This window comes from Capsicum annuum, chromosome 12 (assembly GCF_002878395.1).
Source record: "Capsicum annuum cultivar UCD-10X-F1 chromosome 12, UCD10Xv1.1, whole genome shotgun sequence".
Taxonomy (NCBI): domain Eukaryota; kingdom Viridiplantae; phylum Streptophyta; class Magnoliopsida; order Solanales; family Solanaceae; genus Capsicum; species Capsicum annuum.
Window position 1 is genome coordinate 132,336,397 of NC_061122.1, and position 17,257 is coordinate 132,353,653.

The 17,257-nt window shown below is 34.6% G+C and overlaps 1 long non-coding RNA gene across 1 annotated transcript in view; it reads left to right on the plus strand.

The window, feature by feature from the left end:
- Window positions 1-937: 937 nt before the first annotated feature.
- The window catches only part of LOC107849932, a 31,909-nt gene continuing 15,589 nt past the window's right edge, over window positions 938-17,257 (plus strand). The window contains exon 1 of the long non-coding RNA XR_007048537.1: window positions 938-1,125. This is a non-coding gene — a long non-coding RNA (uncharacterized LOC107849932). The remainder of the gene's footprint in view (window positions 1,126-17,257) is intronic.

A 17,257-nucleotide genomic window follows, 5' to 3' on the forward strand; every position in this document is an offset into this window, starting at 1 on the left:
TCATGTCCTAACCAACTATCCTAAAACTTAGACAAGACTAACCGGACAAGTTTTTGATTAAATGCACAAAAAGAACTAGGTAGAGGCCTCAAACACATGGTACAAGGTTTAATCATCAACTACTATAGGGTTATATCATCAACTACTACCTACCCAATTCACGCAGTGCTAAGTAATGATTATTTTGTCCCTAATACTAATGCAATGACGATATTCACAATAGTCACATAGATATTTACATAACACAGTTCACAAAACATTGGATGGGTATCCTTTTTTCAAAAAATACTTAAGAACAAACAAAATATGTCAACTACCCTTAGGTTCCTTATTTTTCTACTAATTAATCTTAAATACAAGCTAAATATGTCGACTTTACTACGAACATACTAAAGGGTAAAGAGACACGATCTCAAAAGCCCCAAGAAGACATCTAGACACGTACGTAGCAGCACCTACATCAAATAAGCATGCAATGTCCCTAATGTATTTGGTCCTAAAAAGAAAGAGATATAGGAACATACCTATGGAACCTCAGGTGAATAGATCTAACATTAATCACACCAATATAAATTATCACAAATGCAAGAAAATAAGATACCTTGCATTACATCCCAAAAAGTACATGATTTAATGTCACGACACGATGAAGGTACCTTGATTAATCAAACTTCAAAAAGGTAGTCATAACTTTGGCCTCAAGGATCATCAACATAATTTAATACCAAAATCACCCTTAAGTCGGTCGGCAGCTTTATGGTTTTATAAACATTGAATGTGACTTCCTCGTTATTCAACCTAAACTTAAGCTCACCTATTTCCATATCCACCAATAATTTATTCATGGATAAAAATGGTCTCCCTAGAATTATGGGCATCTCAATATCAACCTCACAATCTAAGAGAATAAAGTTGGCCAAATGATGAAGTTCTCCACCTTCATCACAACAACAAATGATATGCCTACGGGCCTTTTCACTGTACAATTTGCCATCAATAACTAGATTATCATTGGTTGGGGATGTTTTAAGTCCAATTTCTTGAAAACTACAAGAGGCATAAAATTAATACTAGCACCCAAGTCACAAAAATCTCTGGCAAATCTAGGTGATCCAATCGTTCAAGGTACTATAAAGGCACTGGGGTCTTTATTCTTTTACACAAGATATCGAGATATAATCATATTACAATGATGAAAACTACCAATATACTCATAAAAGATAGTTCTCTTGTTTGTCACCAAATCCTATAAATTTTTCATAGCCAGGCATCTATTTATAAGCTTTAAAATGAGGGATGCTGAGAGTCACCTCCTTCAGCATGTCAATAAATATCTTATACTTCTATTCTTCATCTTTTTGTTTCAATCATTAAGGAAAAGGTGGGGGAGGTCATGGTATTGGCTTTAAGACTAGTTGGTCCTTATTACCCTTACCTTTATCCTTCTTAGCTTATTTCCCTACATTGGTCAATTTTTATGATGACTAACTACTAGTCACCAACTATTTTCATTCCACTTCATGTGCATTATCAACATCCACAAAGTCATTGCTCATATCATTAAGCACAGGCATAGGTTGATCAATAGTGGGCAAAACGCTTTGATTAGTAATAGATAAACAACAATTGTTGTTCTTTGGATTTTTTGTAGTGTTTTTCAAAAGAGTACCCGGTTGGCGCTAATTCAATGTAGCTGATAATTGACCAAACTGTTGCTTAAGCTGTATAATCAAAGTGGCATATAATTCTACTTTCTATGTCAATCCTGATATTTTTGCCTTAATCTCTTTAAGGAAATTTTCTTGATTCTCAGAACCCTTGACCAGCTTAGAAAGCAATGCTTCCTTCCGCGAGTCAGCATTACGGTTCCTTGATGGAATATATACAACACTCTACTCCTCATAATCATTGTTTCTCTACTATTCACCATCTCATTCTCAGCTCCTATCCCTATACATCTCCCCATAATAGTTCCAACATTAATTATCTTTTCTCGAGTTACAAGTATGTTGACCAGACCCTTGGCCCTTGGCTCAAGATCCTGCCATCTCTCTATCTAGGTACTTTGCTTTCTCCTTAGTGTAATACTTATACTATCTATATGATTTACTTTGTGTGCTCACAATATTCACCCTTTCCTCTCCAAAGGCTATGGATTGCTTGGTAAGTACCCTAATCTTACTTCAAAGTTGTGCTACCTCTTGAGCTATTATCTCATCTAGGGCTCTCTAATAACTAAAGGCCCTAATTTCATAGGTTCCAACTCCTCGTTCTGTACAACCAAAATATCTATTGAATTTTTTTACATACCATCCCTCTAGTCTGACAAAGCCTCTATATATCAAAATCAAGGAGCCATTGGGACAAACCCCAACTGACTCAACATTACTGAAATCCATAACAATAAAATGATATCACAAAAATATAGATACGATCCTCAAACTATGAGGACTTACCATTGAGAAAACGTAGTCAGGCACCCGAATATCGATAATACAGCTGCGGCTGAGTACTTGAACCTTTATTTTGAGAAAATATAGCCAATAGGAAAATGTGTGGGTCAGCACTTAGGAATGTACTAAGTATGTGGGGGTGTATGCAACAATTTAAATATCATTATCAATTTAATAAGTATATGCATAAGTACAATGATGGCTCACTTGGCTTAAATTAGATTGAAACATACTTTTCATGATCTTATAGTAAATAAATCATATGATAAAAACCTTATAAATCATCATAAACAACTCAACTCTATAACTGAAGACTCGGGGTGACTCGATAATCAAGAAACTAAACTCTTATGGACATGGGAGGTTCTTATAACCAATATAAACCATGTGAGCTACCTGAAGTCCAATGTTTTGCCCTTCTAAGAAGAGAACCACACATTGGTAGGAGCATCGTACTCTTGCCAGGGAGTACAACCTCAATTTAGTAATCACAATCTCATACTCGACCTCTGGCCCACAAATATCAATACCAATCCTACGGTGGCATGTAGTTTTGGGGGAAATACCACATTTTTTGCTCGGTGCTAAATACTAATCCCAGACACAAGCTTAGAACGCATTAGAAAATCCACCACAAACATCACAAGGGTCTATTATAAAGACCAAGTTAAATCTCTTTCTCATTTGTCATATCATAATCAATTTCTGGATTCCTAAATCGACTCAAATCAAATCAATCTTTCTCAATTTCAAAATGTATCAATTCATTAAATCATGGCATCATCAATAACTTTGAGGAAATACCTAGACTCATTGTAACAACTCAATTTCATGAATCAATATACTCAATAATCAAATTTGTCATAAGGAAGCTTAAAACTTAACACATATCTTGAAAGCACTTGAAATATCAACTCATGGTAGAAATGTGAAATTCACAATATTAAATATCAAGTTATAACTTGGGAATAGTAAAATAATCATGTATAACAAAGCTTGAACAATTTATGTTCTCATAGTCTTATGATGAAGTAATTTGGGTATAAACCCACTTGCAAAACCGTATAAATAGATAATAGAAATCAAAGATTTGGGCACAGGAACGAAAGGATTGCTCTTGTTCAAAACCCCACATACCTTAATCTTTGAAATTGGATGAATTCTAGTTCTTGAAACTCTATCCATACTTGTAATAAATGATTCTCGAAGCCCACACTATGAGGAACTTGGTTCTTGAAGAAATCTTAAGGTTTTGTAGATGATTTTTGGAAGATTAATGTTCTTGAATGAAACGCTAGATATATTTTTTTAAGAGAATTGGAAGAGAAAATGAAGAAATGAGGGTTTGGATGGGGATTCTCCTATATATATAGGCGTCCAAAAGATGGGAAAAGACAAAAATACCCTTGCAAAAATCTCCTTTAATTGCTAAAAAAAATACTTGATGACATTTGTGACAAGTTTTCAGACTTATGACAAGTCGTCATGAAATGTTATCACAAGAGGGTGGAATTTATGACTTTCTGCTTAAGGTTGACGACATTTTTTGACAAGCCGTCAGACTTGTGACAAGTCATCACAAAATGTTGGAATTTATGACTTTCTGGTTAAGGTGATGACATTTTGTGACAAGCCATCAGACTTGTAACAAGTTGTCACAAAATGTCGTCACGCAGTTTCCAGGCTGACACGCTGGAATAATATAGGCATAACTTTTTGCTCCGATATCGGATTTGGGTGAAATTTATACCGTTGACAAGATAATTTAATTATACATCTGTTGGTGGGTCATGAGATTAAAATTTCTTAGTGTAAAAAGAGATATTATCATTTGAATTTAACTATGTCAAAATCTTTCTCAAGAATTCAATCGGTAAAGGATGTTTTGATTCACCTAATTGCTTGGAAATATTTGAGGTCTTAGTACACATCACCCTTGATCAAAAAACAACCAAAGAACTATAATTTATTTCTCATGATCTTGAGTCATGGTGGCACTATTGGTTAGAGGTCTTGGGGTATTACACAATCTCCCATAAATTGTGTCGCTCAAGTACTAGGGCAAGAAAATCTAAAAAATTGTTGTTAAAAGATCCAACCAAATTTTATTCAAGTAAGTTCAATGATTCAATATTTTATATATTATATTTATGCTAATTATGCTAGACAATATTTAAAATCCTTAATTAATGGTATGCATAGGGTAAAAACCCATGATCCTTATTCTTGAGAAATATGATAAATAAAATGGGAGTAAATGGGTTTCATACTTAAAAATTAGATATGGGGATGCATTAGGAGTATATTTTAGTTGTGAACCCACGATGAAATCTAATTACCCATTTGGTATTTGAAAATTGAGGCTAAACCCTCTAAATGTCCATGTAACAATAGCAAAGGGACTCATAACGACTCATAGTGTCACCTAACGATTCGTTGTGTGACTTGACACAAGTAACATAGGAATAAAGAGGATTTTAGTTTTTTAATCACACTATAACTCACAGTACGAGTCATCATCTCACTATACGAATCGTAGTATGAACTCATGTGACTGGGCAGGGGAGTAACTTTAGGAAAATTTTCTAGTTAGACCACGAGTGTTGGTGATGAGTCATTGTCGGACCTAAAAACTCATTAGGAGAACTCGTAGACTAACCTGTAAATGTTCCATATGTATCTTTTCACTATATGAGTCTTAATACGACTCATAGCCTCTAGCAATGAGTTATAGCCTGACTCATAGGGTACCCTATACCTAATTCACATTTGTTTATTTTTTTATTCTTCTTTACTTTTACTGGGATTCACTAATATGTGTGTTTCCAAAGGTACCAAATAGCACCAAAGAATAATTCTGACAAGAAGCAAACACCAAGGAAATAAGATTACCCCCCACTTTTTATCTCAGGGATGAAGCCGCTAATAATGAGTCAAGTGGATCTATCAAAGAATATTTGTATGAGGGAGTGATAGAACCATGTAGATCCTACCTCAGGGCTCTAAGGCTTCTCCACTAGAAAACTCACCATCACTCACTATGATAAGGATTAAATATCCTAGCTAATTCCCATCATACTCATCATCCCAGTCTGAAGAGGATGGTGAGTCATAATCTAGCCCTAACAATAATGATGAAAGTAGGTTTAGTGATAGCCCAGTTGAGGTACCACCTCTTCCCTTACCTACTGAGCCAATACAAGTTGAGCCTGCCCTGATGCCTATTGTTAATAAGTAGGGTTACCCTAGGATGCATGAATTATATGTGAGGGATAGAATCATCACCCCATCCATACAACGACCAAAAAGATAGTTCTACTTAAAGCCCAAGATTATTATAGTCGGCATGTCTAAGATTCCAAAATTTAATGCAACATTTAGATAGTACCACTTTGATTGGATGTCCAGTGCTCTAAGATAGTCTAGCCCAACATTGGTGTGGGAGTTTTATGTTACTAATTTGATAGAGCTACAGAGGTTTTATCTATAGGGGATGTTATGGAAAGGTAGGGACCCTTTGATGTCCACTTTGATCAGAGATGTTCTGGTGAACATCTCAACACAAACTATTTCTAGGTTTTGTCAAGGTTCAAACTTCCAACTACCGGCCAACACTATTAAGATTAATCAACACATGGATGAAATGCATAAAGTAAAGACAAAACAAATAAGTTAAAAAGATAAGCTTACTCTTTACATATGGATAGCTAGGATCATCGCTATCGCTGTAACACCCAACATTTTTGAGATAAAAATTAAATCATCGTCCCTAATGTGTAATCTCTAATTCCATGGTTTATATTTTGATTAATGTGTCATGATATTTAACCTAGTATATAAAGTGATTATGAGGTGAAAAATATTCATTGAAATGGCCTAAACCAAAGTTGAACTAAGAACCTTTCATTCATCCAAAATTGGATATTTGATTCTATAAGGGTCTACTTTGAACATGTATAACTTTTGATACACATATAATTTTTCAGCTCAAGACCCACCAAATTATAGATAATTGAATTATCTTTCCAATGATACTAATTTTGAAAAAAAAACCAACAACCAAGCAAAATGTTATGGTATTTTCTATGTGAGGAAGTAAGTTGGTGTGATCGTCACACATCACATCGACTATACCCCAACATGAAACCTGACGCAAATTTAAAATTATTTTATGCATCAAAGCATCAGAAAGTATTGTGTAGTTTGTGATCCTTTATTCTTTATGAAGGCCTATTCTAGAGCATTATTATTACGTTTTATTTATGGTTCGACTGGGTGCCTTGTCCCAATTTTGTTTTAGACTTTTAATGGATCTTGTAATGTTAGAGATTTCGCAGATGAGTGTCATATGTCTAGAATATTCAGAACTTTTTTCTAATTGTTAAAGTTTATTAGTTTGACCATGGTACTGTCTTGTATTATTTTTCGCAAATTTTCTTATACTATATAAATATTGTGCATGATTATAGATTTAGAAGAGTGCTCAGGCCTTCATGGTTTGGGATGCTCATTATGGCTAGGGCCTTAGCTTGGGTCTTGACAAACTTAGTATCAAAGAATGGTTCATTTTTCTAGGGAGTCTGTGAAATTGTGTCTAGTAGAGTCTTGCTTATGGTTGCATTGTGCACCACACTTATAATCAGTAGGCTACGGGCATTTAGGTATTATTTCTTATTCTTTCATACTCTAGTTCATTCTATAAAGTTGTCCATAAGAAACTAATGTAAACTCCTTCCTTTTTCGAATTTTCAGGGGACCTGCCTCACTATCGAGGTGATACAAGTCTAAGAGTCTAGCTCCCCTAATAATGTGGTTCTCTCTCATTGAATGATCCATAAAGTTATGAGATAGCATGAGGACTTGAGAAGAGTCTATTTGTGCTTCAAGGTGTATTGATTTGAGTGTATACCTTTATTTTGATAAAAATCATACCTTTCAGACTGAGGTACAAAGTCTATTCAGTCGTCTTTCAAAATTCTTATTGCAGATGTCTTACATAAGGGTAATGATGTGTAGTAGAATATTGTAACTCTATTTCTACTAGAGTAGTATTCTATGCTAAAGTGTTATGACCTATTGGTAGCGAGATTGGCCAAGAAGTTTTTGATATGAAGTCACAAGGTTATAAGTTAGAGTGACGGTAACTTCTGCGTAAATAAATAATTTTAGTTGTATAATCGTGGATTGAGGAGTGGGTTGCCATTTTATAGTGATTTCTAATGTGCAGTAATATTTGTAGATTGTATGGTAGTCTGTGAAGGAAGATACATGATATGATTATTATTTATTCAAAATAGGGAAAGATCTCAAAATTGATGGTTATGGTGGTTATAGAAATCATTTATAAGTGGTAAAAAGAAAGAGATAGATTAGTTAATAAGTTGTACGTAGAGACTCATTAGTGTTTATTGAATTTTGAAGATCATTGTGATGTATGATTAGGTAAGAAAGTATGATGTGAGAAATTAAAATAAGTTGATAAGATTGGAATGGATTATATTACATGATTAAGATTGACTAATCCTATCATGTCACTTAACTCTTTTAATGGTCCTTTATTTAATAGTAGTGAACTAGAACTTCTGGTGAGAAGCTATGTAGTGAATTTTGAGTTGTAATAATGAGTCTATGGCGGGGTTGCGATTGTAGGTAGTAGCTAAGTGAAGTGAATTATTAGGGTTGATTTTCCCAATTTGATGGACTAGTATAGTATGTGGTATGCTTTACCGGTGGTATATAATTAAGGATAGACATCATACTTGAACTTTAGATGTGGAGTGTATTTGTGAGAATAGTAGCTCAAGATTGATGATGCATGTTTTGTGGGAATTAATTAGTAGTCTTGATATGATGTGTAGAATGGCCTAGGTTGGAAATTTGTGAAAAGGGTAGTGGATAAATGGTGGTATATATAATTGAGGACTAGCATTACAAAATAATGAATTGTGTTTGAGTAATTAAGAGGAAAAGAGTGATATTTATATAAGAATAAGCTGAACGCCAGATAGCAGGTTGTTAAATAAAGTTTTATGTGTATAAGTGTTTTGTATACCTAGATTTAATTCATGAATCTTGTAGTTTGGAAAAGTGTGGGAAGTTATTATATGGTGCTATTTAGAGTTGAATTGAGGAAAATAGGTAGGCATTATGCGCCCTTGGTATAGTTTTAAAAATTTGGTTATGAAGTAGGTTATGTGATTAGATGTGCAATGATAGTATTCTAAGGAATTGAAGATGGATTTTTAAGCATTTAGAAGTGTGGGTGTCTATGTCCATGAAAATGTTAGTTGTAAGTTGATGACTTTGGGTCCCTGAAAGCGGATGTCCTTGAAAATAATTTAGTGTGTTTGTATTAGAGATTAATGAGATGAGTTTGTGTTCATGTATATACTGATACCTCTTTTTTGATACGGAGTGTGCATGCGTGCGCTCATGAGAGTGGGAGTTGTTGAGTGATGTCTGTAGAGGCTAGGGGAAGTTAAGAGTAGCATTTACAAAAAAGCAAGGCCTTCAGAGTACAGTTCTTTATAGAAAGTTAAGGGTTTAAGTGTGTGGTGATGTTTCTTTTGTGTTGAGAGTTGTGGCTATAGATTTTGATGTGGGGATATGTCCGTAAAACTAGGGTTGTGACTTTGATCTAAGGGGGAGATAGTGAATTAAAAAAGTTCCCGAATGTTCTCAGTATGGCAAGTTGTGGGGAGAAACCATGATAAACCTATTTGTACTCAATCATAATTATCCTACTTCCATTTAGGAGAGTATCCTACTAATGTATTATGCCATCTATTTAAGTCATGCCTATGACTATGGTTTGAGTCTCTATGTACTTATGTTTATGATCTGACCTTTAAACTAGAAGCAGTTATGTCTCTAAGTAATCCAGTCTTTCATGTATTCAAGCCATATGTTATGTTGTTCTTGATCCATGAGAACCTATGTCTCTCAGCATGCTTGGTCTAAAGAAAATATGTTTCTATATGTCATTGATTCATTCTATGTTGGGTTTAGCAAAAGTGATAAAGTTTATACAAAAATCCTGGTAAATGATAGTTTCTTAAATAAGGAGCAATCGCTTTAAGCGACAATCTTTTTCTTAGTTGTAACGTAATACCCCAAAACATTCTCGAATCAATACTACGCTTAGATATATGTATGGAGAGCTGACAACCTGAAAACTTTTCTAATTGTTAAAAAAAATGTCGATATATTTAATATCTCTTAACTTCCATGATTTTCAAATTGACCTTCCTGATCCAAAAATATAGATTCTTGAGTTGATTCATGATCAGGGGTGTCTCAAGAAAGTTTCATATTTTTTGAACAATGTTAGAGATGTGTTTAGATGTTGGAAATAGTGGCCCAGCGCAAAGTTGACACACCACATCGATGATTAGATCAATGAAGTAGTGGCCCGATGGGATATCAACGTGTCGTGTTGGTTGGCGCGTTGTGTTCCCAGTTTGTCTTACTGACTTTAGGGTTAAGGTGGGTAATTTAGTTTCTTTCTCTTATTTTATCTTGATATGTGCACCAATGTTTCCTCACTGTGCATTATCCTAAGAATTCATGTTGTATTGTGTTTCTTCAGAATGACTCTCTACTTATGATCTAGACAATTGATATATGGAGCACTTCAGGTCAATTTTATCGTATCTGTAGTTTATGTCCTACCTTGATGTAGGTTAACAGGTATGGTTTATAATTGAGTAGCGTTTCTTCCATTAATGCCATTTATTCTTGGATCTCTTATTGACTTTCCGTATGATAGTATGATGGTGGATATGGAAGCGTGGTGATGTGTTAGGTAAGGGAGTAGATGTGTTGAAGGTGAAAATTTTATTTGAATTGTTGAGCTAAGGTTGTAGGTTAAATGGAAATGAAGGAGATAAACTTTTTGTTATGTGAAATGGCTAAGAAGGAGGGATGTGGAAAAAATATTTGTGAGAATGATTGAAATTGTTGGTCTTAGTTGGAAGATCCATGTTGTGGGTGTAGTAATGATTAGGCTTGAATGTTGTGGTTGCTGAAAAAAAAAACCCGTATGCTACGTGGTTAATACTCTCTAAATTAAATCTCGAATGTGTTTGATGGTAGTGATATGGTGAAGAAACATTCTTAAAGATATGTAAAGTACAAGTCCCCATAGCTCAAGTGATCTCTTTTTAACTATGAGTTAGGGTTCAACATAGCAGTTCTGAGTAGTGAGACTAAAACTCTTGTGGTTAGATGTGTGATAGGAGAATTGTAAGATGGAAAGGACGAAATATGTTATTTAATGTTGGGGCATAGTTGAGTGGTGTCTTTAAGCTAAATCTATTTGTTGTATCATAAGAGGTGGAGAATGCTTCTATCACGATCTTCCATGAAAGCTTAGTTCATGATTAGTACCAGTATAAATCAGGTCTACGATCATTAAATAAACCACTGCCTCATGTTGTAGTGATTAGGATTCACCGATCCCATGTGCAAGATCATCACTATGTAAACTCTCATTATCCCATATTTCATGCGTACATATTTCATTAGGAGTTGTCATGAAACTCATTTGATACCTTTGTATGTTTTGTTGAGAAAAATTATTCAATCCGAGACTACGTTCTTTATTCTATACTTTTAGATCCTCAAAAGTCCCTATCTATAATTCGGGGACGAATGATCCCAAGAGGGAGATAATATAACGCCCCACATTTTAGAGCAAGAAATTGTATCATCATCCTTATGTGTGTAAGCTCTGTTTCCATGGTTTATATTTAGATTCATGTTTCATGATCTTTTTCCTAATATATAAAGTTATTCTGACATGAAAGAAATGGCCTAAAGTAACGTTGAGCTAAGAACCTTTCATTCATCCAAAATTGGATATTCGATTCTACAAGGGTCAAATTTGAACATGTATAACTTTTGGTACACATATAATTTTTCTGATCAAGACACACCAAATTGTAGATAATTGAATTAGCTTTCTAACGACATAAATTTTGCCAAAAACCGGTAACCGAGCGAAAAGTTATGACATTTTTCGTGTGAGGCAGTAAGCTGATGCAATCTTGACGCGTCGCATTGACTGTACCCCAACACAAAACCTGATGCGAATTTAAAGTTGTTTTACGCATTAATTCAGTTCCTAATGAGTCTAGGGGCATTATGGTCACTTCCCGTCACCCAAAATCCGTCAATAACATAGGATTTCATCCCCAAGAAGCCAAAACTGCCTATTAATCACTCTTTCTCTCAAAATGAAAATCCTAACTCCCTCCCCAAAGGTCAAGAACACATCTCTAGGATCAAGAATTCCAATAAAACTAATTGAGATTTGGATTTCATTCTGCTAACTACGAAATCTAAGGTACGTGGGATTTTCCTAAAACTACTTGGGCATAAAAAAATTGTTCAACAACTTTCAACATTGTGAAATCATGAATTTTGAAAGGAGTTTTAGAATTTATATTACAATGTAGCTTTATGAATTTTTTAATAATATTATTGTTTTGGTTTTGAGGCATTTCCCCTAAATTGATTAGAAATCTTATATATATATATATATATATATATGTATGTGGTTAAAGTTGAAATTGAATTGAGAGCATTACTAATTATGCTCCCTCTAATGTTGTAATACCTCTAGATTTTTAAAATGTTATTTAGAAGCATGGTATTAATGTTTCAGACTATTGTTGAATGTTGTAAGATTGATCTTTAAATTGAATAGAGGGGATATGCATGTTGATAAATGCTGAATATATAATGAAAGATTGCATGGTTTACCAAAAATATATGACCACCACATGTTTGTTGAAATGATTGAAAGTGATGATTTACATAGTTTGATAAATGTATTGAAGAAAGAATCTTCTTGAATTGTTTGAAGTTGGGTGGTCTAAACCTTAAGTTTTGAGAGAGAAAACTGTGATGTGATTTTTATGGCTCTGAAACATGACTTGCAAGTCTTGGTATGATGATACCAATTCAGATAATGCCATAGTAACATAGAACAAAATAGAATGTGGATTTTTCTTTAGATTTTCTGATTTTTAACTTAGAATGATACAGGTTCAGAAAAGGATAAAAACGGGCATAAAGAGATGTTAGCTGGTTACCAGAAGAATGCACGAGTCCAAAAAACTCAATGCTCAAAATTGTGTTTTGCTGATACGGGATTATTATATCCCCTAGAAGGATTATACGTTGGCCTAGTGCCCCGTGGCGTATCAGAATCTGACACTCCAACCCTTGTGGAAAACTTGAGTTGGGGGCTTATCCACCAAGTTAAGGGCGGACTCCATATAACACGTGGGGTTCTAGAATTGTAGGGTGGACCACCTAACTCAGAAGTAATACAAAGATCAGAACTGCATTGACAAGGATATTTTATGAATATCAAAGAATAGTCTATGTGTTTTAAACTATATCATGCATGATGTTTTCATTCTTTGCTCTTATCTATTTTATATATATAAATTCATTATTTTTTATTTCTCTACGTACCAGTACAATTGTATTGAATCCTATATTTCAGGGACTGAAACTTAGTCTAGGGCTCCCGCTAAAACTTACAAGTGTCAGACAATAGTGTGCAGTTGGTAAGCCTTCTTACTTTTGAAAGGCCTTTTCTAGAGCATTTTTATTATATTTTGTTTTGGGTCCAACTGGGGGCCTTGTCCTAATTTTATTTTTTTAGATTTTTGATTGATCTTGTAATGTTAAAGATTGCGAAGACGAGTGTCATATGTCTAGAATATTCAAAACTTCTTTTCTATTTGTTCAAGTTTATGATTTTGACCATGGTGCCTTCTTGTATTGTTTTTCACAATTTTTCTTATACTACATGAATATTGTGCATGATTACCAAATTTAGAAAAGCGTTCAGGCCTTCATGGTTTGGGATGCTCGTTATAGCTAGGGCCCCAACTTGGGTCGTGACAATCGCATAAGAGGAGGTATATTAGGTGGTTGGCCCTTTATCATGGATCAGAGAGGGTTTACTAAATTTTTTGGTAAAGGCTTTTTCGGTGTTGGTGGATCATTGATTTAGTTCCACAGAAGGGGAAATTGAATTATTTCAAGACAGAGCTGCCCTTGTTGTGGGAATTATGTAGATCTACGAGATTGATCTATCCTTGATTTTTGCTAGAGATATTTTCAACTGGGAAGTGAGAACAAACACCACCTCTCGTATTTATTGATGTATTTGTGGTTAGATGAGGGTGTACCAGATATCCCGTGGGTGGATAAACTTTACCAGGTTTGTCCGACAACTTATTTAGATCTGATTCGTGATTTTGCTATCTCCAAGGCGAAGGTGGTGATACTTTACTTCGAGAGTCATTTGAGGTTAGATAAGGGTGTACCAGATATCCCGTGGGTGGATAAATTTACCAGGTTTGTCCAACAACTTATTTAGATCTGATTCGTGATTTTGTTATCTCCAAGGCGAAGGTGGTGATACTTTACTTCGAGAGTCATTTGAGGCTAGAGGGAATGGTGTTGATACTCTGGGGTTCACCAATATCGGTGAAACCCCTACTAAGACTACCATTTCAGAGCCTCAATCTACGATATATGAAACTAGTACTTCTCAAACTCCGACCGCAACTCCTATTGTGAGGCCATTTACCTCTAAGCTATCTCCAGCTAGTTATGCTCTATTACCCTAAGCATTTTTTTCTGATATATTAAAGAGGTTTTGGAAAATAGAGCAACGAGTGACAGCTATTGAATAGGGGGTATAACAGTAGGTTAAGAGAGAGATTCACAGCAAGATTTGATGCATGCAGACCTAATTTTACTAGTTCAAGCAGTGAATTTGGCAAAAGTTGGCGGGCATTTAGTCTCTAGATCTTGCAGGTGTGCATGAGGAGCTTTCCACACTTTTTACTACTATTGACGAGATGCATATGAGTCCATTCTCGACTTATCCCATTATTGTAGAGATCCTAGAAGGGGAGGTTCTCTATATTTAGGGCACAAAGGGAAAAAATCAGTTGCTGAATGTAGTGGTGGTAAGAGGGCAAAGGAAAAGAGAAAGAAAAAAGGAGAAAGATAAGGTAGAGTCTACCAAGGTGGTTATTGTTGAGTCTACAGTAGATCATTAATGAGTGGCGAATTTGTCACTCATTAACATCCACATTCGACACACTATGATGAATTAAGTGCTTACATGAGGAAAATCCTTGATCAAAATGCATTTATTTTCCAATATTTTTGATATTGTAGAAAACTTAATTAAAATAAATAGAGACAAAGATGGAAGACAAGTAAAGGGTGCAAAAATAGAAGAAGAATTAAGGATTAGGTCTTAGAGGAGACCCTTAGATACTGCGATTGCGCTCTAAGGGTCGCTATCATGATCAGAGGTCAAGTCAAACTTCCATGATCTCATGATGGCCACCACTATTATGGTATTCATGAACGTAATCAAGAGACGAAACTCATGGTAGGGAAGAAAAAAGGTTCAAGGGTAGAATGGGAATTTTATAGAGATGAATCCCAAATCACAAAAGAAAAAACCCTTGAAACATTTTCGCATCTTTTATTGAATTTTCCAGGTTGTGGAGAGAAGAACAATTTATTTTTGAGGAAGAAAATAATTGTTTAGTTGACTCCAATAGAGTTTTGGTTGTAATTTAATTTTGGAGTTTGGATTTATTCTTTCTTGTTTTTCAATAGATGCATTGAATGCCAACTTGGATATACTTCCTTTACTTAATTTCATGAGTAGCTAAATTCCGATCTTAAGGTTATGTTTAATTAAGTGGTTAATATTATGTGCGTGTTAATTTCTAGTGCAAATAATTTGTTAAGGATGTTGGGTTTTGCTGTTATTTTATGCTTGAATTGAGAATTACGTGTGGAAACCCCAATTTACTTTGATCCCATATCGTCCTTGAATGAGGGACATGGGTGAAGAGTAATTATGAACTACAATTTGATTTATCTTATTTGTTATAACAATCTTAGAAATAAGGCTATAATTAAATGGCTATGTTCACAAGCATCATCTTAGAATAAGGATGCTAAGTTTGAGGTCATGTATTGTAAATTTCTCACGCTCATGATGTATTTAAAAGAATCCATGAGTGAAATTTAGTGTTTTATTGTAATGTTAACACTAAGACCCTAAATCTAGCCTACCAAAAATCATTAGCCAAAACGTGGAGTAACTCTTGATTACCCATGCATGAACACTACTTAGGAAAACATATACCCAAGATCCCCCTTGATTTGATAATAATAACAATTGTTTGACCCCATATTATTATAATTTTGTGATTATTTACAATAAATTTCAACATTAAAACCCCCAAATTTATTTTCATGTTCTTATATTAGTTTTACTTTACGAGTTAACACATAGTTAACTCTCAACACATGTAGGTATTAAAAGATAGCCTAAAATCCTTAAGGATTCAACCCCAACTCATGTTGGGTATATATTGAAAATGATCGCCTTGTATCGAAATGATGGTATAATTTTACCATTATAAAAAATGGCGTCGTTTCTATGGAGTGGATCTTAGTTTTCACTATCTCCGTGTTGTTAGTGAACATGGGTTATTCATAGTTATTTTGTTTACCTTTTTTGTTGTTTTTGTTGTTATTTAGGTAATTTTCATTGTACTCAGGACACCATGAGATATAATAGGAGAAATGAAGGCTCATTTTATGGACACCGCGAGGATGAGGATCATTTTAATGATATGGGGTATGCGCGTTCAATTTGCATCCCATCAATAGAGGGAAATAGGATATACAAGATCAGTAGTATGATCCTCTATATTTTACAAATAAAAGGTCTATTCAGGAGACAAGCAGACGAAGATGCAAACCTATATTTGAAAAATATCATTGAGGTGTGTTTCTCGTTTGATAGTGCCCATATTACTCAATAGTCTATTTGGTTGATCCTTTTCCCATTCTTTTTAATGAGTGAAATAGTTTTGTGGTTGAGATTTCTACCCGTTGGGTCTATTACATCTTGGGTCAAACTTATGGAGGCCTTTTTGGATAGATATTTTCCCCTGTCTATGATGCTACAACTAAGAGAACAAATCAAAAATTTTTGTCAACTTAATACTAAGCCCTTATATGAGGTATGTCAAAGGTAAAATGACCAACTCCTACAATGCCCAAACCATAAAGGGCCAGAGAAGATGTTTCTCTAAATAATTAACAGGGAATAGAACCAACAAAACAAGACGGTGGTAGACAATGCGTAGGGTGGTTCTCTTATGATATTTTCATATGGTGTTGCAGTAAATCTACTTGAGCAAGTCACTAACAAAAATTGGGGATGGCATACTCAAGACTCTAAAGCAGCCATAGGGTCCTTTACCACATCTTATTTCAACAAATTGCAACAAAAGAAAGAAGAGGAAAGAAATAAAAATATGGAAAATATAATGAAAAAATTAAATCTCCTCACCAAACATATGATGCAAGAAGTGTATAAAGCGTTTAATGTTATTGACTCTCATGGTACTAAAAGTTATGATGATGATGGATATAAGGAACTCAATGAAAATATAACCAGTTGGGGGGTTCCCGTCCCGCCTACCAAAGGAAAGGTGGGAATTAATGTTGGAATGACCTAGATCTGGATTGTGATTAGAGAAATAGAGAGAGGAACTGAGACTGGGATTGGAATTAAAAGGAGAGAGGATATTATAGGTATGTGACCCCTCATTATCATGGTAAAGACAAATAATCAAGCTCAATGGATGAAAAAATTAAAAGCGGAGGATGGTCTTGCCCAAATTTTGATGCGAGTTTAAGGTGCTGGTAAAATAGTGAGTGAGATAAAAAGT